At 45.4% G+C, this 25,956-nt stretch overlaps 2 long non-coding RNA genes across 3 annotated transcripts in view; one reads left to right on the plus strand and one right to left on the minus strand.

The window, feature by feature from the left end:
- Positions 1 to 790, minus strand: part of LOC117802386 — a 31,606-nt gene extending 30,816 nt beyond the window's left edge. For both annotated transcript variants that reach the window (XR_004625740.1, XR_004625741.1), the window contains exon 1: positions 153 to 790. This is a non-coding gene — a long non-coding RNA (uncharacterized LOC117802386). The remainder of the gene's footprint in view (positions 1 to 152) is intronic.
- Positions 791 to 7,919: 7,129 nt separating this feature from the next.
- Positions 7,920 to 22,892, plus strand: LOC117802387. The gene is made up of 3 exons (XR_004625742.1): positions 7,920 to 8,066; positions 22,212 to 22,292; positions 22,761 to 22,892. It is a non-coding gene; the product is annotated as an uncharacterized LOC117802387 (long non-coding RNA).
- Positions 22,893 to 25,956: the final 3,064 nt, after the last annotated feature.

Consider the following 25,956-nt stretch of genomic DNA (forward strand, 5'->3'; position numbering starts at 1 on the left):
CCACCCCGCCTGCCTCCCTGGCCCCACCCCGCCCCTCTGTGCCTCCGCGCCCTTCCCTTCCCGCCCCATCCCCCCGCGCACCCCGCGGCGCAGTCTCCCGGCGCCGCGCGTCACCGCTCGGCCCACCTCCTTCGCAGCCAATCACTGCTCACCTCCGCATCCGGCCCGTCCTCCCGGGGAAAGCCTGTGGCCCCAGACGCGGAATCCAGGACAGTGTGTGCAGTCACCGTGCGCGACTGCGTCTCCGGCGCAGAAGAGACCAGAAGATGGGGTGGTGGGGATGAAGGGCGCGACACCAGTCGTTTGGGTGCAATCGTGGTGCTGCCACTGTCGTGTGTGTTTCGTTTAGCTCTTGATGACTTACAAAATGCTTTTCTATGAATGATCTCACTTGGGCAGCAAAACAACCCAGGGAGGATGGTGGTTATCTCCTTTCCCAGGGGAGGAAATGAAAGCGGGGAGAGCTAGAGGAATTCGCCCCAGGTCCCAGACTGGGCGGCGGAGCCCGGTTGGGTCAGACGCAGATCCAGGCCGCATTCCACCTCCCCTTGCTCGGAAAGCGAGGACAAGTTGACGCACGGGTGATTGTCTCGGTCAGCCCCGATCTCGGTTTGAGATCCACTTGCCTGGTCTAAGAGTGTCCGTGGTTAGGGCAAGGAAAAACGGGAAGATACTGGGGAGAGGGGCGGAGTTTACGGAAGACGTTCAGATTGAGGAAGCCAAGAGAAAGGAGTAAATTCAAAGGGTTACTTTGCGGTTTCTTCTGCTACAAGCCTGACTGATATTAAGGGGAGAATTTGCATCTTAAAAGGAAACCCAAAGATAGAAAGGCTTTGGACGGAATGGCAGAAACTCTAGGCAAATAACGCTTTACTTGTGAGTGTCCCCAAGTAAACACCGGGCAGGGTGCCTGGTGCGTCCCAGGGCCTGGCTAATTGGCGGCGCGCTCAAATTACAGCGCGGAACCAGCGCCCCGACACACCCAAAACAGAGGGCCTGGAATAAAGACTTACTGAGCATGAGTCCGGTGCGACCGATGCTCCTTCACCAGCTCCCAGTGCCCGGGGGCCTCAGCATTAGCTGCAGCCTCTTCCTCCAGGGATCTGCGGAGCTCACCTCTGGTACCCCAAGGACTGCTTCCCAGTGAGGCCTCCCTAACTCCTGGTGTAGGAAAGGTTGGAGTTTGAAGATTCTTGAGACATCTTCTGTGCAAAAAGGTGGTTTTATTAAAGCCTGGGGGACAGGACCTTTGGGTAGAAAGCCCTGGGGTCCGGAGGAGTGGCCCATTATATACTTGCAAGTTGGAAGGGGGATAGGGATAGCGGAAGTCTCTAAGGAATTTGGGAAGCAAGGTTTCCAGGATCTTGAGGGGGCTAAGTTATTGTTAGGAAAAGGTCATTTATTACTGTCTAATGAAAACCTGAGTCATGAGACCCTTCAGATGAATATCAGTGGGCCATTTGCTTGGAAGATGATTGCCAACACGTATCTTTGGGAGGAAGGAGGAGATAAAGGGAGTTTCCAAAGGGACTTATATATGTTAAAGAAGACTTACAGGATCCTGGGGGGGGGGGGTAGTGTTAAGCTAAGATTCCTTCTTTTTTTTTATTTTAAGGTTTTATTTATTTGACACAGAGAGAGATAGTACAAGCACAGGGAGTAGCAGAGGGAGAGGGAGAAACAGGCTCCCCGCCAAGCAGGGAGCCTAATGTGGGGCTTGACCCCAGGACCCTGGGTTCGTGACCTGAGCCGAAAGCAGGCGCCTAACCCACTGAGCCATCCAGGAGCCCCTAAGATTCCTTTTTGCCCTTAGCAAAGTATTAATATCGAGGCAGCTGAGTCCCTAGAGAAATGTCACTCTGCCTGTGTCAAGGACTTGTCAGTGGGCTGTAAGTAGTAAAGAAATTTAATTTATCTTTTGCCCCTTTGTTTCCCACATCGACCCCTTCCTTGCCTAATTTTCCTAAAAGCCTAGCACTCGGCAGGCGCTTGGCAGTGCTTCTCAAACCTGAATGTGCCCGTGAATCATCTGGGCATCTTGCTAGACATAAATGCACTCAGCTGGCTCGGGATGGGTCCCCAAGCTTCTAACAGGTTCCCACTTCGTGTTGCTGCTGCCCTTCTGCCTGTGAATCCATGGAGGACCCTTTAAATAGAAAAGATCAAAACAGGATACTATATTTCCATATTGATCTTTTTTACTTCCTTCCTCCCTGCACTAGAACATAAGTTCAAAAGGGTCTAATTAATAGATTTGGTCTATTTTGTTCCCCGCCAAGACCCCAGCACCCACAAGGGTACCTGGTACACAGCTGGGGCAGTGGCTATTTCGGGGCAGTGGTTCCCAATGAAGGAGTAAATGAAAGATAAGCCAAGAAAGAAGGCAGAGGGATAAATGTGTCATACCAAGTAGAACTCAAGGTGAAAATTGTAAATGGAACAAAGGTTTATTTTGCACTTACGAAATAAAGGAAGAAATAATAGCCACAAATGCTTAGGTCTTGAATAATAGGATGTCAACTTATTTAAAGTAAAAACTGTCCAAAGAACAAGAAAATTTGCAAATATCACATTGATTTTAGAAACTTTAACTCCCTCTCTTTTGGTCACCTCTCATAGGCAGAAGGTGACATGGAAGATTTATAGAAAGAAATTAATTTTAGGGCTCTGTGTTTACTTTTTTATTGTGGTAAAATATACATAATGTAAAATTTAGCGTTTTAGTCATTTTTAAATGTACGCTTCAGGGACATTAAGTATGTTCACATTGTTGTGTAACCATCAGCATCATCTATCTCCAGAACTTTCCATCTTCCCATACTGAAACTCTGTCCCCATTCTGCCTCCTCCAGCCTAAGACAACCCCATCCTAGTTTCTGTCTCTGAATTTGACCTCTCAAGGTACCTCATATAAGTGAAATCATACAGTACTTTTCCTTTTGGAACCGGCCTATCTCACTTGGCACAGTATTCCCAAGGTTCATATATGGTGTGGCCTGTATCAGAATTCCCTCCCTTTTTAAGGCTAAATAGTATTCCATTTTATGTACATACCACATTTTATTCATCTGTTCTTTAGCTGATGGACACTGGGGCTGTTTTGACGTTTGGCTATGGTGAATAACCTGCTATGAACATCGGTGTACAAAAATTTCAGTCCCTGCTTTCAGTTCCTCTGAGTATACACCCAGAGATGGGATGGCTGGATTCTTTGGACCATGACTTATTTAATTTTTTAAGGAACCACCATACTGTTTTCCACAGCATCTGTGCCATTTTTATGTCCCCACTGGCAAAGAGCAAGGTTTCCAATTTGTATACATCCTTGTCTTCACTTGTTACTTTCTTTATTTTTTTTATGCTAGCCATCCTATTGGCTGCCAGGTGGTATCTCATTATGGTTTTGATTTGCATTTCCTTAGTGCTTAGCGTTGCTGAGCATCTTTTCATGTGCTTATTGGCCATTTGGATGTCTTCTGTGGAGAAATGTCTATTCAAGTCCTTTGCCCATTTTTGAATTGGATCGTTTGGTTTTTGTTGTTGAGTTGTAAGAGTTTGTTATGTATTCCGGTTATGAATCCCTTATCAGATATATGATTTACAAACATTTCTCCTACTTTATAGGTTGCCTTTTCATTCTGTTGGTAGTACCCTTTGAAGTGCAAAAGTTTGGGTTTTTTTTAAGATTATTTATTTTAGAGAGAGAGAAAGAGCACGTGCGCAGGGAGCTAGGGGGGACACAGAGAGAGGGAGACAAGCAGACTCCCTGCCGACCCCGAGATCATGACCTGAGCTGATGCTTAACTAACTGAGCCACTCAGGAGCTCCCAAAGTTTTTAATTTTGGTGGAGTCCAATTTATTATTTTCTTTTGTTGCCCATGCTTTTGGTGTCATATCCAAGAAATCATTGGCAAATCCCATGTCGGAAAGCTTTTGCTCTGTTTTCTTCTCAATAGTTTTATAGTTTTTAAGAACTCTCGATTGACTTTTGCAGAGAAGATAGATTCTTTTAAAAAGCTCCATACAGGTCAAAAGTAGGAATTGTACGGGCCACAATATCTAGCTGCAATGTAGTAAAAACTAGTAATTACTAGTAATTAATATTCTAGTAATTATATATTTGAGCATTGCGAAGAGAGTAGATCATAAACGTTCTCATCACAAGGGAAAAAGCGTGTAACTATGTGATGGGTGTTAACTAAAGCTATCGTGCTGATCATTTTGCAAGATGTACGTGAACCAAATCATCATGCTTACACCCGAAAGTAATGCAGTGCTACATGTCAATTTTATCTCTATTAAAAAACAAAGAAAAGAAAACTAAAAGCACTAGGCAGTAAAGCAAGTAACTGGGAGTTGATCCTCTACAACCATTTCTGAGCCACCTCTGTGTCTCCTGCGGAGTTGAGCACAACGCCCTCACACGGTTGGTGACAGTCAATCCAGGTCAAATAAACAAGTTTTTCCTAAACATTCCCAAACACAAATTACCTGCCCACCCACACCTCACTCCACCAGCCAAAAAAGAGAGAGAGAGAGAACACCTGTAATTAATGACAAAAGGTTAACCACCTGGAAAGGTTAGAGCCCTCTCTTTAACTCTGGAGTCAAAGAGAAAGTCGAGACTGAAATGCTAGATCATTTAGAAAATAACACAGAGAACACTGACCTCTGAAAAATAAACTTCAGGAAATGAAGAGGAAGAAATTAAGGGGAATAAAACAAAAATGGATTAGTTAGAAAAGAAAAAAGTCCTTGTGAACAAACAAAAAATAAAGTTTTTTCTGATTAAGAAAACTGGATGTGGTGGATGGCCAGGAACTCGCAGAGATAGGCAGGTGGTGCCAGGAGAGGAGAGAAAAGGAGTCAACTCACTGTCACCTCCCTGGCTGCTGCCACAGCCTGAGGCCACCCAGCAGGGTTCACCTCTACAGCCCGGCTGTTGCTAGGTCCTAGGTCGGTGAGCCTGGACACATTACTCAACCCCTCTCTGAACTTCAGTGTGTTCGTCTCAATAGTAGGGGTGATACCTACTTTTTCGGCTACTGGTCAGAACGGACTAAATACAGGGCATGCATGTGGGGATGGTGGTTATGATTTGTTGATAATTAAATTATTAATGAGAATATTAATATCCCGTTTCACCCTATGGGAGGTCCTAAAGAAGAGTAGGTGGGTAGAAATCTGAGGTGCCAACAGGCTCCTGGGGGGCTCAGTCGGTTAAGCATCTGCCTTCAGCTCAGGTCATGATCCCAGGGTCTTGGGGTTGAGCTCAGCATCAGGCTCCCTACTCAACAGGGAAGTCTGCTTCTCTCCTCTGCCTCTCCCCTGCCCCAGGCCCTGGCTTGTGCTCTCTCTCTCTCTCTCTTCCACTCTCTCTCTCTCAAATAGATAAATAAAATCTTAAAAAAAAAAAAAATCTAAGCGCCAAGCCAGGGACCCTGTTTACCTGTGACAAAGGGAAGAAAAGCATCCAGCCAAGCAGCTGGTCAACCCGGTCCAGGAGGCCCATGCCGGTCACAGCAAAACATGTGCTCCCTCCTCCTCCAACGTCTCCCCACGGGTAAATGGGGGTGAAAATGAAGGTCTCACCGTCTATACAGAGTGGGACCTGGATTTGTTGTTCCTTGGGTTTTTCCTTGTACTGCCAGTCTATGGTCAGATCTGAAGATGAACAACATAGAAGGGAAGCCAGCTGGAGGGAGTTGGGCAGTTTTCCAGCTTAGATGCTGAAAGTGCTGATGCTGGCAGTAGTGGGATGTTTCTGGAGTGACGATCCAGGTGTGCACGTCTGGATGTTTTTAGCTTCTTGCTTGCCTGTGCTGGGAGAGGTAAGCCAGTTTGGATCACCAGGCAGACAGGGGTTCTCTGCATCTGGAGGAGATTGTGAAGGGAGAATCTTATGTGCACAAGGAGTCCCAAAGCTAACAGTACAAGGAGCAGTGCTCAGTGGCCAGCCATCTTCAGTGTCATGGCCCTGGAGGCAGAGAACAGTAAAGAAATTCTAGGTGCTAAGCCCAGCTTGCTCACTTGGGTGAGGGTTTGCTGGCTTTTTTCTCCTGTGGGCAGGTGAGGACACGAGGGGAAATGCTAGGTTCCTGAATAGAATAAAGTACATGATTGTCAGATATGTGTCCACCAAAACCACATGAACAGTAAGTCAAAAGATACAGTGCCATCCATTGTGTAAGCTGCCCACAAGAATAAGATTGCCAGGAAGAAGCTGGTATTTCCAGCTGGGGCTTTCTCTCCTTGCCCTCATGCCCTCAGCTGGCTAGAGGCAGAGAGAGAACATTGCCTGGCAGCACTCTGTGGAATTATCCCCCACATTCCATGATAATCCTCTTCAATGTTATAATTTGGGCTAGTTGCCTCCATGCCTCAAAGGATGGGCATGTGACCTGTGACTCCTATGGTATGGTTGCCATAGACTAGGGGAAGACCTTTGTCTGGGATCACTTTTGTAAACCTGAATGTAACCAGGCTGGGTGGAGGCTGGTCTTAGCCATCCTGTGGAGGGATCCTTCCTGAGAATGAAGCAACACCGAGGACAGCAGGTCTACTCCCATGTGCTTCAAATTCAGCCAGTAGAAAAACTCCCTCTCTTCCCCTCAAGCCAGAGCTTGCCTGACACTTCCAACCAGAGCAGCACTAATAGACCTATGGTGGGTTGAACTGTGTCTGCCCAAAAGATACATCCAAGTCCTAACTCTGGTACCTGTGAATATGACCTTATTTGAAATGAGGGTTTTTCAAATGTGATAAAGCTAAGATGAGGTCATCATGGATTAGGGTGGGTCTTATAAGACAGGAAATTTGAGCACAGAGACACATGCAGCGGAGAGCACCATGTGAAGATGGAGGCGGAGATCAGTGTGATGCGTGTACATGCCAAGTGGCACCAAGGATTATCGGGAGCCTCCTACAGCTGGAGAGAGGCAAAGGGATTCCCCCTCAGATTCTCTCTCAGAACCTCCAAAAGGAACCAACCCTGCTGACACCTGGAGTTTGGACTTCCAACTTCCAGATCCAAGAAATGCATGCAAGAGGCTTTTATGAAGTCGAATCAGTATTAAGCCCTATTTTTCCAAAAGATGACGTTTTGGCAGCTGTTTTCATCAGATTCCTGGCCTTTTGGCTAGCCTGCCAACTCTTTCCCCAGCAACTGTGCTAAAAGAAATTTTAGTGTGGGCCCTTATCATATCTTGCCTGGATTGCTATAAAGAGTCTATCTTCGGGGCGCCTGGGGGGCTCAGTCGGTTAAGTGTCTGCCTTTGGCTCAGGTCATGATCTCAGGGTCCTGGGATTGAGTCCTGGGTCGGGCTGGGCTCCCTGCTCGGTGGAGAGTTTGCTTCTCCCTCTCCCACTCCCTCTCTTGTACTCTCTCTCTCGCTCTACTCTCTCTCTCAAATAAATAAATAAAATATTTTTTTAAAAAAGAGTCTGTCATCTTTTTCTTTCTTAGTTCCTCTACCCTACTGCCACTTTTCCCCAAACATACTGATTTCATCATCGGTTGTTACCCATGCTCTGCAGAAGAATTTCAAGCTTGCCAGCGTATCATTCAAGAATTTAAAGAATCTCATCTCAACCTCTCTTGTGTGTTGTCCACCATCTCTCCCTTGCCATGTGCCTTATACTTTGGCGATACCAAATTATTTGATCCTAAATATTCCACACACTTCCACAGCTGCATGTTTTTGCAAATCCTGTTCTGTTTAAAATGATCTGTTAGTTGCCTCACTCAGGAGCCAGTTCCAACCCCCTTCTCCAACCTGGCTTGCTATATAGAAGCTGGAAAAGGCAAATTGTCTCTTTCCCAGACTCTATTGCTGCTAAGGCTGGTTATGTGACACAGTTCTGGCTAATGAGAGATAAGGAGAAATCTGCCAGAGGTTTCTGGGAGTTTTTGCTTTGCTGCTAGAAGGGGGAACATGGCAGGCACTGTCCTCCTCATCTTTCTCCTTTGAATGTGGACACAATACCTGGGCTGCTACAGCCAACCTGTGACTATGACTAAAGGTCACGAGAATTCCAGAAACTTCAGCCCTGACATTTTTAGCTGGTGAGTCATCTTGAGTGCCTAACTTATTTGTTATAGTAAATATATATTGTATGTATCATATATATTATATATGATATTTCTTTATTATTATTATTTAAAGATTGATTTATGCTAAGAAAGTAGGGTGATCAAGGGCACCTGGGTGAGAGAGAGAGAGAGCACACAAACACGGTGAAGGGCAGAGGGAGAGAGAGAATTTTGAGCAGACTCTGTGCCGAGTGTGGAGCCATACTTGGGGCTCAATCTCATGACCCTGAGATCAAGACCTGAGCAGAAACCAAGAGTCGGATGCTTAACCCACTGAGTCACCCAGGCACCCCTATTATTATTATTTTTTAAACCACTGTTAGTTAAGCATTCTGTTCCTTGCAGCTGAGGACATTTCTCACCAATACTTTGGTAAGGTGTTCAATGTTCTAGATCTTCCTAGTTAAATTGTTGCTTGCTATGAGAAGTAGTCCCAGACATCCTGGTCAGACTAGGACTTCCTCCTCTAAGCACCCATGACATTGGGCTCTTATCTTAGTTGCAGTACACATCACATTAGAATGAATTGCTTAGTTCCTGCTCTAGGCTATGAGCTCTGATCTCAGTCTTTCGTGTCTCTGCCCAAGGTATGCTGGCACCCAGCAGAGTGGCCTATAGAGAGCAAGGACTCCAAAAACACAGGGCAAGTGGAGGATTCCTTTCATAGCTGCTCATCGCTGCATTGTAGCCACTGGCAAGGATTCTCACCCTTTAAGATCTACAAGGCAATGACCGACCCACCTCCCTGGGTCATTTCCATATTCTGTCCAGGCAGACTGTGCTCTAATCCATCCTGCAGATACTTGCTGTGCTTTCATGTGAAAGATGCTGTGCTATGCTCTGCACAGGACAAAAAGAAAGGAAGGGCACATCTTGTATTTTAAGAGAATACCTTAATAAAGAAATGAAAGTTTCTCTTGCATATGCCTTAAATAACAACACAACCAGAGGGGTGGGAGAAATACATATTTGTTTGCAACTGCAATTCCCATCCCTGGCTGCATGTTAGCATGACCTGGGAGCTTTTTTATAAAGGCAAATGCCCAGGGGCACCTGGGTGGCTCAGTTAGTTAAACATCCAACTCTTGATTTTGGCTCAGGTCATGATCTTAGGGTTGTGAGATGGAGTCCCCTCTTTGGGCTCAGCGCGGAGTCTGCTCGAGATTCTCTCCCTCTGTCCCTCCCGCCACTCATGCTCGCTCTCTCTCTCTCTTAAATAAATAAATTATATATATATAAAAGGCAAATGCCCTGGCACTCTCCCTGGGGAGCCTGATGAAATTGGTCTGCTGCTCCCTTCTCCACCCCATCTAATTTCTTAAAGCTCCCTAGGTGGTTCGAATATCCAGTCAGGGGTCAGAACTACTGATTTAAAAGAGGGAGAGATGTGGACTAGGAAGGCATCTTGGAAGCCGTGGTCTCTAGGCCAAACCTTGAGGTATAAGGGACAGTTGGACAACAGGGAGCAGAGGTATCTGAGAGTGAGGAGTGGCAGAAATGAAACATCAGTCTAGCTGTCAGCCAATCAACCAGACTAGTTGTGGAAGAGAGTTCTGATGAGTCAGTACTAGAAATAAAAGTGGGTGTGTGGGGGAAGGGCCGTGAATGCCAGACCAACAAGGTTAGACCATTCTGAAGGCAAGGATCGCCATCCTGATGGCAATTTTTATGCTAAGAAAATAGCATGATTGGGGCACCTGGATGGCTCAATTGGTTAAGCATCCGACTCTTGATCTCGGCTCAGGTCTCAATCTCAGGGTGGTGAGTTCAAGCCCTATGTTGGGCTCCACATTGGGGATATAGCTTTCTTAAAAAAAAAAAACAACTACCCCAAAAAATGTTTTTTAAAGAAAGTACTGTGATCAAAGAGAAATTAAAGAAGAAACTCTGCATATAGAAGGAATATGGGCTGTATGAATTAGTAAACAACGATATAGTCTGTTAAGATAATTACGCTCAAGCCACCAGTGAGGTTGCCTGTGGACCTGAGGTGCTCCCAGGTTAACCTTCCTTCCCACAACTTCCACCGGGAGCTCCCGCCCGGTTCAGACATGCTCAGACCTAAACCACGTTTCGAAGAAAACCCCACATTTCTTTGGAGTTCCTTGTTATCAGCCCTCATGTTCCTTTCATCCTTTTCTGCCTAATGCCTATCATAGAACACCATAGTGTCTGGGACCTTTCAGGTTCTCAAGAAACGCTTACAGAAAGGAAGAATCCAGCCACACAACTTAGCTTGGCTCAGCTTCAAGGCTTGCTGGGAGCTCAGAAACATGGGATGGTAGGGAGATGGAAGAGGAGGCCAGACCCAGTCAGAGCTGAAGGAAATGACTCGCTGTCAGGCTGGCCTCAGGTGTGAGTGGAAGACTGTACAATGCAGAACATTCCAGGGGCCGTGGTGAAGCACCAGGAATTGACTGAGGCCAGGAGCCAAGGAGGTGCAAATTTGGGAATGTTGGGAGAGCCCCAGTATGGGAGTGTCCAGGTGGCAGACCAGCTAAAGACCGCAATCCCTGCTGCCCAGCTGGGCCGGTGGGCTCTGGCCAAGGGGGAACGGCCCAAGAGTTCAGCAGGGTATCAGGTCCAGACCAGAGTGGACGAGCCAAACAGAACATGGGGCCACATCCCCAGGGGAACGACAAGGCCTTCACAGCCGACATCAGGGCCAAGTTGTAGCTCTAAGGGCATGTGGGGGTCTGAGCTTCCCCTGGGCCTCAGGCTCATGGCTGCAGGGGTAGGTCTGGCCCTCAGCTGGGCGCTGGGATTAATTCAACCAGTGCTCTATCCAGCACTGACTCTGGGGCTGCAGGAGGGGGGTCATTCCACCCACCACATCTCCAGCCGATCAAAATGGGGAGGTGCTGAAGATGCCCAGGGCCAAGGTGCCCATGAGAAAAAAAACACAGGAGTTGTTGGTTTGTTTTCAAAACCTAGCATGGGTTCCAAATCAATGAAATGAAAACACAAATTTCTGGCTTCTTTCATCCTCTCTGCAAGAGAGATGATGTGACCCTGCCTTCACCACGCCAGGACCACCGGAGGCCCCACCTGTCCCTTGGTCATCCCAGCCTTGCTGAGCCTGCGCTCATGTGCTCCCCCCAGGGTCCTCAGGCAGCAAAGAAGTTGCTCCAGGGGCAGAAGCCATTGCAGGAAGGCGAGTAGGCAGCGGACTGTTGGGGAAAGAGGCCTGGCCTCGAGTCAGAAGAGCCGAGTTCCAGGGCTGATTGCATCATTAATCTGCCGCATGCCCGTGAGCACAGTACACGCAAGGCCTGTCATTGTGCCCACATGCAGCCCAGATGTTTTCCAAATTCCTTTCCTGCTCTGCCACTCTGAGGCTTCCCATTAGCATGCGAACAGCAGGCCAGGTGTGTGGGGAGTTAGAACAAAAGCCAAATGGCCACTCGGAGTCTGTCCCCTAACGGCTGTGACTTCTTGTGTCTCTCCCCGCCCTTCTCGATGCTGCCGCTCGTCGTGCTGATTTGGTCACCGTGCTGTGCAATGCATGGGAGGAGGAAGAGGTGGGCAGTTGTTGGGAAATGGTGTCGACACTGAGCAATCAAACAGCTGCTGGGAGGTGGAAGCCGTGGTGCCCTGCCCAGAACCACTGCCAGGCCCCTGTGCGGAGTGGCCCCTTGCCTCCACGGTGACCCTTCCCTGATGAGGGCCGTCCACAGCCACGAACTGATATGGTTCACAAAGCTGCCCCCTCGCCTCAAGGTGGGTCAGCTCTACAGTGTAATTTATGTTCTAGAAGCTTCCCCCTGTGGGTTAAGCCAGACCTAAACTTTACTTTCTTTTTTTTTTTTAAGTTGAAAGAGGGTTGACAATGTTACATGAGTCTCAGGTGTATGGTATAATGATACCACAAGTCCGTGTGCAACGCTGGGCTCACCACAGTGCACTCCTACCGTCTGTCACCACAATACCACTGACCACCTTCCCTGCTGTACTTCTCATGCCCGTGACTGACTCCTTCCATCCTGGGAGACCGTACCTTCCACACCTCTTCACCCGTTCTGCCCATCTCCCTACCCCTTCCCTCTGGCAACCAACAGCTTGTTCTTTAAATTTATGGCTCTGTTTCTGCTTTTTTGTGTGTTTCAAACCTTAACTTCACTTGAGAGTACATCTTTGCTTGCCCCCAGCCCTTCCCCCTCGGTCCCTCACAGGGTTTCCCTGCAGCATCCTCTCTGAATAAATCACTTTCACGAGAGCATCTGTCGCAGGTCCTGCTTCTAGGGACTTGATCCAAGACAGGGTGTTTTTAATAAATAAAAATGAAATGCCATCGATGGGCAAAACATGAATGTGGAGAAAACACGTATGAGAATATGGGATATAAACTCCCAGATTCATTTTTCTTTAAAGGAAAAACGAAAAGTGTGCAACAAGTCTGTTTGTGGGGGAAGGAAGTGAAGACCAGCTTCCTGTTTGTCCCTGGGGGGCAGTAAGCTGAGTGGGTCCCTTCCCTGGTATTGAAATGCCATTTAGACTCATGCTTTTCCTAAACATCACGAGGTAGCCGGGAGCTCCCCAAATCAAGATCAGTCCGGTTTTCTCGAACGCTCCTGTCTATGACTTACCTGACTCATGCAAGTAACTATATCCTCTTCTGTCTGTACAGGGGGCAGGAGCCCCTATAAGGAAACTCCAATAGTGAATGTGGTGTTTTTCTTTTAGAAACCAGGCTGATCTGTTAAAAGTCCAATTCAAAAAGCCTCAGAGGCCCCAACTACCCAGACTGCCCCAGCCCACAGCGGCCACTCATGTCCAGACGAGGTGACCTAGTGAATAAAAGCTGTGCATTCTAATGAAAAGCTTTCCCGCGCCCTGAACTATTGTCAGGCGCATCTTTCCGATGTTCTCTCATGGTCGTCAATGGCACAAGCTCTGGAATCAACATGCCCACGTTTGATACCTGGCTCTTTCCCTTGGTGGCCGTGTGGCCTCGCCTCAGTGTCCTCATGCATCAGATTAAGGGCTCATGTGTTATTACAGATGCATCAGTACAAGGGATGAGCTGAGAACACCGTTTGGCACAAGGTGAGGTTTAACACATGTTAACTTATTATTATCATGGTAACTAATTGCTCGTTCAGTGGAGGGCACTTGGGTCTCCACCACCAAGTTGCTGTATATCTGAGCAAATCACTTAAGTACTTTACGCCCGTAAACACAAGGTTCAGCAGGATGCTCTCTGACGTCCTTTCCGGCCCTAAAATTATACGAGCCAATGAACTACTGATGTCAACTCTGAACTCATTTCCAGGTCCTGATCTATCCTGGTAACCAGGACGTTGTTCTTATTTATCCATGAGACTTTGTAATATTGATGATTTTATATGTAACTAGACTGGACCACAGGATGCCCAGATATTTGGTTAACCGTGATTCTGGGTGTGTCTGTGTGGCCATTTCTGGGTGAGATTAATGTGTGAATCAGGAGACTGGGTAAAGCAGATTGCCCTCCCCAATGTGGGTGGGCCTCATCCCACTTGTTGGAGGCCTGACTAGAACAGAAAGGTGGAAGAAGGGAGAATTTACTCTCTGCTTATTTTCAAGCTGGTACATTGGCCTTCTGCACTCCAGTTGGAACTTCACCACCTAATTTACAGTAAGACCGAAGTATAATAAGATAGAACATAAAATAAATCTATTTATGTATCACCCCAGTATGAAGGCTACCATCAGAAAAAAGCACAGACTGGGTGACTTAAAGAAGAGAAATTTATTTTCTCACTGTCTGGAGGCTGCAAGTTCATGATCAAGGTGTTGGCAGGGTTGGTTTCTTCTTCCTCTCTCCTTGCTTGTAGATGGCTGTCTTCAGTGTCTTCACATCGTCTTCCCTCTGAGTGTGTCCATGTCTTAATCTCCTCTTCTTATAAGGACACCAGTCATATTGGATTGGGTTCTACCCCACTGACCTCATTTTATCTTAATTACTTCTTTAAAGGGTCTATCTCCAAATACAGTCATTTTCTGAGGTATTGGGGATTTGGGCTTCAACCCTAACCATATTCAATTCAATATGAATTTTTGGAGGACGTACTTCAGCCCATAACAACTGCTTAATATATGTAGGCATGGAACAAACATATGTTGGACAAATAATAAAACTATGAGCATACCAGTAGAAAAATAAATGAAGATAATACACTAGAAAATCACAAAAGAAAAACTCAAATGGACAGTAAACACATAAAAACATGGCCAGTCTCATTGGAATCACAGAAACACAAATTAAGACATTACTGAGATATTATCATTGTACCAGTCAAAATGGCCAAGATGAAAAAGAACAGACAATAGCCACCCAGAGGAGTACAGATATGGGGAACACAGCTCTTTGTTACCTTGCTAGTGAGAATGCACTTGGAACACACCCTGGGCAAGGCAGCTTATCATCATTTGTTTAAAGTACCGCATTCTGGCAGGTGAGCAGACATCCTTAAAGAAATGACCTGAAAGGTAGTTCTTAGTCAAGTGAAGGACGAAGGAGGAGCAAATAAGGCAGAGATAACAATTTTGAGTGAAGGCCTGGTGGCCAGAAAGCACAGTGCCTTCGCAAAGCAGGAGAGTAAAGAGGGGAGGGACCCCATCATGCTGTCCGTCCTGGACCAAGGTCAACGTGAATATCATCTTCCTCCCCAAATTGCACTGCATCAATACCTACATTCACATCTAGTGCATCACTAGATGGTTTATTTGCTTGATTGCAACTTATTATCTAAAGGGACTTTACTTATACAATTTATTTAAATATCTGTTAGTGTATCTGTTTCTTCCTCCACGCAACAAGAATTTGGTCTTTTTACCAATGGCAGTTGTAAGCCACTAAAGGGATTGGAGCAGAAGGTGATATGCGGGTGTGCATTTTAGAAAGATCATTCCAGCTACCGTGTGCAAAATCCTCTGAAGGTTGGAGGTACGTGGCGCATCAGGAAGCTGTTTGATAACCTGACCAAAGATTACAGTGACCAAACCAGTGGAGGAACAGTAGGGAGTGAGAAAGAAGGGGGATGCTGGAAAAACATCGGAGTTAGCATCCGTGGACTTGCAACGTATTCGACCTTGGGAGGAGTAGAAAAGGGAGGATGGGTGCCATCTAGTTTTGGCTGGAGGACTTGAATGGTGGTAATACTTTCCAAGGGAGTAAAGGAACAGGAGGCAGGAGTTTAGGGGGAACTTAAACACACTGAGTTTGAAGTACTAGGAGATATTTCCATGGAGAAGTTCTAGGAGGCAACATATAGGTATTATCTTTATAAAGTCGAAAGTGGAAGCCAAAATCTATAGTTGGGATGAAACGGCCCACGTAGGGGGTTAAAGCTACCCAGGACCTGTCTACATAGTCCCAACCACTAGGGTCCTAAACAGTACAAATCAAGGCTGGTCTCATGCGGCTGCCAGGACACGAGACACGTTACAGGCTTCATGGTGAGGCCAACACCATGGAAGGTGAACACAGTCCCTACAGAAGGCTGATTCGGAGAGAAAGATTTTCACAAAGATTTTATGAAGTCCAGAAATTATACTATAGTATCTTTTATAAAGGCCCTTCCTTAACCCCAGCGTCCTCCCTTCCCAACACAGTAACCACGGACATACAAACTGGAGTGGGGGGAGGATGCCTTAAAGAAGAGGCAATTTTTTCTTTCTCATGTGTTTTGAAAAGCCTTTTCTCTGTACATTGTTTATCTTTTGACTTTGTGTGTGGTTTGTTGCTGTTGTTGCAGTATAATTGACAGGTGGCATTTTTAAAAAAGATTTTATTTATTTATTTGAGAGAGAGCGTGAGTGAGAGCGGTAGAGAGGGTACAAGTGGGGGGGGGGCGTTGGGGGGAAGAAACAGACTCCACGCTGAGTGGGGAGCCTGACCAGGGACTCAATCCCAGGATCCTGAGATCATGATCTGAGCCAAAGGCAGATGCCTAACTGACTGAGCCACCCAGGTGCCCCAACAGATGACATTTTATTAGGTTCAGGTATATAACATCATGATTCGGTATTTGAGGATATTGCAAAATGATCACACAAGTCTACTTAACATGTCACCACGTATACTTATAGAATTTTTTCTTGTGATGAGAATGCTTAAGATCTATTCTATCAACAACTTTCAAATGTACAACGCAGTACTATTAACTCTAATCGCCACGATGTACACCATATCCCCATGATTTACCTTTTTTTAAAAAGATTTTATTTTTTAAGTATTCTTTACACCCAACCTGGTGCTCAAACTCACAACCCTGAAATCAAGATCTCATGCTCTACCAACTGAGTCAGCCAGGTGCACCTTACTTTTTTATTTTATTTTATTTTATTTTATTTTATTTTATTTTATTTTATTTTTTAAAGATTTTATTTATTTATGTGACAGAGAGACAGCCAGTGAGAGAGGGAACACAGCAGGGGAGTGGGAGAGGAAGAAGCAGGCTCCCAGCGGAAGAGCCTGATGTGGGGCTCGATCCCGGAACGCCAGGATCACGCCCTGAGCCGAAGGCAGACACTTAACGACTGTGCCACCCAGGCGTCCCCTTACTTATATTTTAATTGAAACTTTGCGCCTTTGACTCCCTTTACCCATTTAAACCACCCCCCATCCTACAACTCTGACAACCACCAACCTGTTCTTTGTATCTATGAGCTTATTATTTTTTTTATTCCACATATATGTGAGATCATACGGTGTTTGTCCTTGTCTGTCTGATTTCCCTTAGCATAATGCCTTTGTGGTCCATGCATGTTGTCACAAATGGCAAAGTTTCATTCCTTTTAATGGTTGAATAACACTCCATTATGTATATACACCACATTTCCTTTATCCATTCATCTGTCTGTAGAAACTTGGGCTGCTTCCCTATCTTGGCCATTGTACATAATGCAGCATTGAAAATGGGGATGCAGATATCTTTTCAAGTTAGCGTTTTTATTACCTTTCGATAAATACCCAGTAATGGAATTACTGGATCATAGGGTAGCTCTATTTTTAACTTTTTGAGAAACATCCATATTGTCCTCCACCATGGCTGCACCAGTTTGCATTCCCACCAACAGTGCACGAGGGTCCCTTTCCCCACTGTTTCTGGTATTGTTCATACACAAGAGTATAAGTGTTTTCAGAAATCAATTTAAGTCATCAACTATTTTCCTTAGGATTTTTGAGGTTAAGCCTGGAGCTCCCAATGTCCAATAAAACCCCCTTTTTCTTTGTTCTTTATGAGTTAGTTCTGAAGAATAAAAAACAAACAAACAAAAAAACACAAGAACTCACAAGGACAAGATAGGATCAGTAATATCTTTGGCGAAGAACTCTATTTTCTACATAAGCCAGGTCCCACTGAATTTTAAAAATTCAGTATTGTGTTTATTCTAGAATTAATCGTTGAGGATGCAGGCATTCACAGGACACTGTGTCCTTTTTTTAATATCTCTCAGGGAAAAAAATCAGGCATCACTCATCAGATCTACACAATTGGCTTCAGTTTTTGGACTGTGTGAACGCTGGACTGGATTATGTTTCTCCCTTTGCTCTGGATGCTCAAATCCAATCTTATTTATGCTTCGTCTAACAAAGAGTTTATCTTCCCAAAGTGTGTGGGAATTAATATTTGCTCTTTTAAGTTTTTTCTATCTTTTACTCCCTCCAATTTGTCTTTTAATTTTTTCACTTGTCTTTAATACAACATATCACATCCTTATTGAAAGGAGGTGGGAAAGGGGTGCCTGGGTGGCCTGGTTGGTTAAGCATATCCAGCCTGGAGTTGGCTCTGTGCTGGGCATGAAGCCTGCTTGGGATTCTCTCTCCCCCTCTCCCTCTGTTCCTCCCCTCCACACCATCTCCCCTCACACACACTCTTGTGTGCTCTCGCTCTCTCTCAAAAAAAGGGGGGGGGAGATAAGAAAGAGGATAAAAGGGAAAGACACAGTGAGAGAGAGTGGTAAGGAACAAACTCTGCTAAAACATGTTCTTAGCAAGCAACATCCATTATTTACATTACCAAATTACACTTAACTTCACCATGGAGTTCCTTCCTGTAGAATTCCCTGAAAACATTTACATTTTCATTTGCTTTAATAAAAAGCACTTTCCCACAGGCACAGTATCTCTCCAACACGTCTGCTGTGTAAAGCAAATTTTATCTGTATTTCAAAAGAGTTTTACCCAGGTCCAGCAACATCTGTCTGTAATGGGAAGAACTCAGCTCCATGCTGAACTCCAGCCTCCTCTGGTTGTTTCCCTTCATCTAGCCTAGCTGGCCGTGTGGTGAAGTATCTGAGTGTGTCAGCCGGCTCTCCTACACTCAAGTTCCTTTCCATCCTCACTAGGAAGAGACAGAGCATGGAACTGATGTGATCACTCACCCACCCAAAGTGTCAGAGACAAAGCAGATCAAAACTCCTGTCTCCACTCCCCGGGCTTTTGCCACCATATCACAGCGACTCCTTCTCTCCCAAATGATTCCAAGTATGTCCTCACTGCTATTTAGCAAAACTTTACAGTGTACATCTTTGCAGTAGTTTCTCTCTCTTAAGACACACACACATAACTTTTAACTATGATGTATAGCTTATTAGATATACAACATTTTCGGGTCAAAATTATAGATCTTGGGGGTTGCCTGGGTGACTCAGTCAGTTGAGTGTCTGATTCTTGATTTTGGCTCAGGCCATGACTTTGGGGTTGTAGGATCAAGCCCCACATCAGGCTCCACACTCAGTGGGGCGTCTGCTTGGGATTCTCTCTCTCCCTCCCCCTCTGCCCCCCCCCAATTTATGAGTGTGCTCTCTTTCTCCCTCTCTCTCTCTAAAATAAAATATATATAGAGAGAACACAGGGAGACTTCATCTCGGGGTTTACGATCTCAGAAGTACACTGAAACAGCTTAGTTTGAAGCAGAGCCAGAATCAGGAGGCAGTCAGCAGGGCATTGCTGGGGCTTTGGTCCATGGGCATCCTGAGACATCACTGTAAGTATAAGGAGAGGGTGAATTCCTAGTTCCCTTGGCATTCTGCTTCCATAATGGTGCTGAAATTTGTCTGCTGATACTCCTCTCCTCTTTATAATGATCGATTTATACCTTTATTAAGTTCTTTTACCATGATTTTGGTAGAGTCTCAGGAGGGAGAGATGACCATTTGTACTTACAACTCCTAAAGCTCTGATCCTCTCTGATACTGTATGTGTGTACGTATGTGTGTATGTGCACACGCGTGTGGGCACACATTTCAGTATAAGAACAGAATTTGGCAGGCAAGCACGATGCTCTGGAAGCCACTGTGGAACCTCTGTGTTTCCAAGGTAGAGACCCACCTCAGCAATTCAAGTGGATCGTCCGTGAGGTGGTCGAGGCCAGCCTTTAGTGGGAAGAGGGAAGTGGCCCAGCTTCGGGGAGAGTGGATTCCCTGAGCCCGCAGGAGGAAGGGCTGGTGAGTTTGGGGGAAAGGCAGACACCTGACCCCCACTCGTGTACACTGAATCCAGCTTTGTATATTTACAGTCATGGCCAAACTTTATTTCAGGAAAGCAAGAATGAATTTGCTTTAAATCACTTCAGATAATCTGCCACACTAACATATGAGGGGAAAAAAACCTTTTCTCAACAGATGCAGAAAAGGTTTTCAGTATAAGTCAAAGCCGATTGGTGGCAAACTTTCTTTCTCCTGTTTTTTAAAAATAGGCATGTGTATGTAAGTGGACATAAATAGCATCCTGTCATAAAGCTGTTTTAGGCGCCTGAACTCCCCTCTCCCTCACCCTTGCCTGTATCAGGTCCTCCACCTCCACACATCTCCTTAGTCATTTTTCTCCGAAATCATGCAATGCCATACACATTCCATGCCTCATGCTCAGAACAAACCCCCATTCCCCCCAGCATGTTTTCCAGAAAGGGTCACCACTCTTTCTTCCTCATCTCACTCAGCAAAGCTCTCTGGTCTACCTCCCATCCCCAGCAATCTTTGAGTTTGTGGTTCCCATCAATGATGAACCCAACCGACTGCCATGCAGCCCCTCATTTAAACTCATCCTAAATCACTTGGGATGGCAGCTCTATAAAGATGCTCTTCTCCCGGGTCACATGGCCTGGTTTTCCTTCTAGTTTCTTTCTGTCTCTTTAACCTCCTTTTAGCTTCTCCCCTATCTATATCTGTCAGTGCCGCAGGCCCCTGGGGCTTCTCCTAGACTTCTTTCTTCTCTTTTCCCTCTCTCCCCTAGACTACATCATCCATGCTATACCTTCATTGACACCATTTTGCTGATTAAGACCAAAATCTCTATCTGCAGCCCAGCTCCTTCCTCGGGGTTCCAGACTCATCTATCCAGTGATCTGTCCACACTTGGACTGGGTTCTCTATGAGTCCTTGATTCCTTGGGACCACTGGGCTGGCTGTCCTTCAGGAAACAGTGCCATCATCCAGTAGCAACCAAGAAGTGACCCTTTTCACCTTGGGGTGGCATGCCCCATCATTCACCCCAACCTGTTGATTTTACTTCCTGGATATCTCTCAAATCTATTTTGTGCCCCATTTCCACAACCACAAATTTAGTTTTAAGCCACTATAATCTCTTCATCCTCACCAGTCATTCCACATCCATTCTTGTTTTTCTCAAGTTCCTTCTCTAAACTTAAAACAATGATTTTTGTTTTGTTTTGTTTTTTTAAGATTGTATTTATCTGAGAGAAAGAGCGAGAGAGAGCACGAGCTGGGGAAGAGGCAGATGGAGAAGGAGAAGCAGACTCCTCACTGAGCAGGGAGCCTGAAGTGGAACTTGATCCCAGGACCCTGGGATCATGACCTGAGCTGACGGCAGAAAGGCAGACACTTAACCAGTTGAGCCACCCAGATGCCCCAAAAGAGTGGTCTATTAATAATGCAAATCTATGCCTGTTGTTCCACTGCTTGAAATCCTTCAATGACTTCCTCGAGCTTTTGGAATGACATCTATCATCGTGAGCTTGGCCTCCGAGGCCTGCCTATTTTGTTTGTTGTCTGTCTCTCTGCTTGGTCAGTCTCATCACCGACCTTCTCCCTGTTCCTCGCACATGTTCTTCTTACCTTAACAGCACATGCTGCTCCCTCTGCCTACAATGTTCCCTGCCTTTTCCCCCAGCGGTTGCAGCTCAGTGTCCAGGGCGTGGTCTAAGGCGACCTCCTCTCCTCCCTTATATTTTTTCAAGTCCCCATGTCACAGGCTCTCAAAGTGTTCTTCACATCTTCCTAACACTTATAATTTATGTAGTTTTTTTGTCTGTTTACTTTTCCTGCTAGACGGAAACTTCCATTATCTGTTCTGTTCAGTCGTAGATGACATTTGTCTTTCCTCATGGTGACTCTGCACCTGCACTTCTTTCTATGCCGGAACAATCAACCACTTTATGAATCTTGGTGGAAGAGGGAAGGAGCACAAAAGACCATCCCCAGCTCTGCTCACTTTCCCAGCCCCTCCTGTAGGTAGGACACAGACAATCCACACACACACACCCCTCCCCCCGCCCCTTGACACATCCTTAAAGGATTTGGGCTCAGGAACTGGTAACACAGAAGGAAAGGGGAAATTTACTCGTCTCGTTTAGGCGGAAGCAGTGGTGTGGTGGCTTCTGGGACAGAAGCTGCTTTGGTGGTGGTGGCAGTAGTGGCTGCCAATGAGGTCCTGGGGATAGAACGAAAAAATACTGCCCTTTGTGTTCAGCAGTTGCCCTCAGTTCTGTGGGCTGGCTCTCCAGTCCTCTCAATGATTCTGTCACTTGTAATCAACTTTTTAATAGACACTACGGCACCAGAGTGAGACTATACCAGAATCTACTAGTCCGAGTTGACTAATCCAACAGCTGTAAACCTGGTGTCCCGGTGGAGTCCTGGCACAGAGCATGTACACAGTGAACGTTGGCTGCCTTAAAGAATACATAAAACAAAAGGGTCTTATGTGCCCTTGTGGACTGAGGATTTCTTATTCTTTCACAATAATTTTTAAAACTACTGTCCTCCTTACATTTAAATGGCAAAAATCACAAATATTAAACCAGTTTGGAAAATACTGCATTGGTTGATATTGAAAAGTCCTTAAAGACTGCACCCACGGAATTACCATATGATTTCTCCCCCCACTAGAAAAAGGTCAGATCCACCAAAGACTAGAGTTGGCCCAGCAACCAGGGAGCATGTACTGTGTGAAGGACAGTTCACTTGGAGGTAAGTGTCACCTAGCTATAGACTAAAACCCAAAGGGATTCAGGAGCTGTTCTATGACAAAGAATGCAGGGCAGAGACCTCACTCATTTACTGGACCTAGATTTTCTCTTCTGTAAAACCCAAAAGACAACCTCACATAGATTGTTATGAGTTTTAAATTAAAGAATGTTAATATCTCCAAAGTCCATGTTCAGTGCATGCTTAGCGATCCCTCAATGTTTCCCTAGTTCCCCCTCCCTTACCCCTCTCTCCTCACCCAAAACAGTGATTTTATTAAATCATATGGCAAGTGTGGCAAGTGTGGAAAAAACCAGTGATACCGACAGTTTGTCATGTTATTCTCACCCTGAATTACATCCCCCCAAACACGGATTGTTTGGCAGGAACATGGTAGCGTTTCTAAGAGCACAGATGATATGAAGATTAACTTTCAGAAATGGTTAAATGTGTATGAATTTCCTTTTTCAGATTTATTCATGATGCTGAATCTAGTTGATGCCCAAATGGATAGCTTGAAGCTCAAAAATCTGCCTCTACCTAAGGGTCATTAGCGTTGCCAAACGTAACAAAACGCACCACGCTGCCAACACTGCCCAGCGCTTGATCCCTTCTGTTTATTTCCCACATCTACTGGTAACACCGTTGACAAGCATTTTCAAGAATATTAATGACTGCATAACGTTTGGTGAGAAGCTGTGATTTCTCAGGATATAAATTGATATTGCAGAATTATTTTGAGAAAACCAAGACACCCCAGATGCTTGATTTAAAAAGAGACTGGGGCCCTGGAAAGTGCTTTTGCTTCGAATTGGCATCCTGACTCTGTCATATATTAATGGTGGGAGGCGGGCTTATTATGGAACACCTCTGAGCCTTCATTCCTTCGGCAATAAAATTACCTATTGGACTCTATTAACTGACAGCCACCACAATGCTCGGCAAAAAGAAAATCCCCAACAGATGCAGTTTTTCTCAACAGGCAGCAGAGATAAGTTGTAGGAAACTCGCCCCACCTCTCTCTGTAGGCTGAATTTTAGTCCAGACACCTCCCACGTGCAGTCATCTCATTGCAAGACCTCTAATTCAATCTCACTCCATAAACAAGGTTACATGGCAAAAATGAATCAGTCCCATGTTTAATGTCATCCTAGCTAACCCTGCAGTACCCCCTAATCCCATTATTAAAACAAATGGCCACGCAGAGCTGCTTTTGCATGTGACAATTCTAATACAAAACTCACAGGGCACCCACTCAGCTTGGGCAAAGAGAAGATTCTGGGTTTAGCCAGAATCTTAAGTAATCCATCAATTTGACTTTTGTCACTTGGGAGATTTAGGGTGTCTGTGAGCTCTATTTTTTTTTTAAGATTTTATTTATATATTTGTGAGAGTGAGAACATGAGAAGGGGGAGGGTCACAGGAAGCAGACTCCCTGCTGAGCAGGGAGCCCCGACGTGGGTCTCGACCCTGGGACTCCAGGATCATGACTTGAGTCCAAGGCAGACGCTTAACCAACTGAGCCACCCAGGCGCCCCTGTGAGCTCTATTCTTTTCCTTAAGTGTTTCTTAAAATTTTATTCCTCTGTCTCAAAAATAAAACTTCAAAAATCTGGTGCCATTGTATGCAACTTTTCTCAAGAGTTTAATCCTTCCTGATTCCCGGGTTATTTCAAAATACTCTGTATCTTGCTGTTCCACTGCAGGTAAATTAAATAAAACTAGCCCAAAACTAGGCTGGTTTTTTTTTTTTTTTTTTTGGTGTCAAAAATAAAATTCAGTCATTTTCAGTATTTTTAGCACGCATCATATGACAAGCATTGTGTCAGTTCTGGGGTGGTGGGAAACAAGATATGGCGCTTGCCTAGAGGACCTCACGGCCTATCAAGGAAAACAGACAAGTGGAAAAGAATCAAAATTCAGGGCAAATGGGGGTAAATGCCAGATGTTCTGGGGGATTAAGGAGAGGCACCTAACCCAGCTGGGTGTGGGGGTGTGTGTGATGGTTGTCAAGGTTTCCCAGAGGAAGTGAACTGTGAGCAGCTGCTGTGAAAAATGGAGGATGAGGAGTGGGGGAAGGGAGATCCCCCGCAGAGGAAAGAGCACTTACAAAAGCGACCGGGGCTAGCAGAGCATGAAGGTATGTTCACCAGTGGGGGAGGGGTGACGGGCAAACATGGGGAGGTAAGGCTGGAAATGAGCAAGGCCTGGCAGTAACTTTAGGAACTTTATCCTTAGGACAATGAGAAAGCATTTAATGGTTCCAAGTGACAGTGGTATGACCAGATTTTATTTTACTTGAGGGGCAAGGAGTGGGAGAGAGAATCCCAAGCAGACTCCCCACTGAGCGCAGACCCTGGACCTGGGAGTTCGATCCCACGACCCTGAGATCATGACCTGAGCCAAAACCAAGAGTCAGATGCTCAACCATCTGTGCCACCCAGGTGCCCCTTGATTTGAATTTTGGAACAGTTCCTGTGGCTGCTTGAAAGTACAGAGCCATAGAGACCAGCTGCGAAGCTCTCGCAGTGACCCAAGAAGGCTTGGGGCAGTGGTCTGGATTAAGGCAGCATAAGGTGGGAAGCAGCAGCTGGAGAGGAGATATTTCAAAGGTGGAATTAACAGGCATGGTGACTAGATGCATGAGTGGAGAATTGGCAATTTCTGCTTTGGGCCATTGAGGGGATACTTACGCTCCTTACAAGCGACAAGAAGAGGGGTATGTGGAAGGAAAGAGGAAGAGAGATGGGGAGGACTAGTTCAGGACATGCTAAGTTTGAAATGGCCATGTCTAACGGGTAGTTAGACAGAAAGGTCTGGAGCCCAGCACACACCTGGCTTGATTATGGCTGGGCATCACTCGCATTTACCTGTGGGTCAGTGAGACACATCCCTGTTTGTGCATCACAATCACTTTGGAAGCACTTAAAAAAAAGTCAGTTGTTTATTAAATATATCCAGTTTTTCTGTACTCATGCTGGGAGTGGGAGTGGAGGACAGGACACTGTTGAGGCAGAGCACAGGTAAAATTCACTGAGGTTGGGGAAATAAAGCTTTGAGTTTTTGTTCCGTGAGCATTTCAAAACAAACACGAACTGCAGCGGAGGGAGATGAGTCTTTTACTAAGTGGTAACCAAATAATTTTAATATGATTTGTACTCCTTCCCTCACCCCAAGTTTCCAACCCCATTCCACTTAAGCAAACTCAAATTTGCATCTCAAAGTCTAAGAACTGATCAGCAGCTTTACCACCCATTAGCATTTACTCAAAACCCCTTGAAACACACCAAATGCTCTTTTCAGTTATTTATAAAACTTGCTATAGTCTATTAACTTCTGATAAGCTGTCTAATCAGCTACAGAAATAAAACCTTTGTCAAAACTTTTCCCCTTCATTTTGAATTCATACACTGGCTAATTTCATGACCTTTATATTTCTATTTCTACCATTCCAAAGTAAGAACAGTAATAAATAAAGCAGAGGACACGGCCTTCTTTACACACAGTTCTCCACATTCTGAACAAAGCTTTCACTAAATTTTATAATGAGTCTACAAAAGTGCTTAATACTTTGAACCTCTACCCCTCACGGAGCAGAAGAGGTACAATAAATCACCCCAGGGCTAAAACACATAAAAGTTAAAATGTCACAAATGGGGCCTACTAC

This window comes from Ailuropoda melanoleuca, chromosome 5 (assembly GCF_002007445.2).
Source record: "Ailuropoda melanoleuca isolate Jingjing chromosome 5, ASM200744v2, whole genome shotgun sequence".
Taxonomy (NCBI): domain Eukaryota; kingdom Metazoa; phylum Chordata; class Mammalia; order Carnivora; family Ursidae; genus Ailuropoda; species Ailuropoda melanoleuca.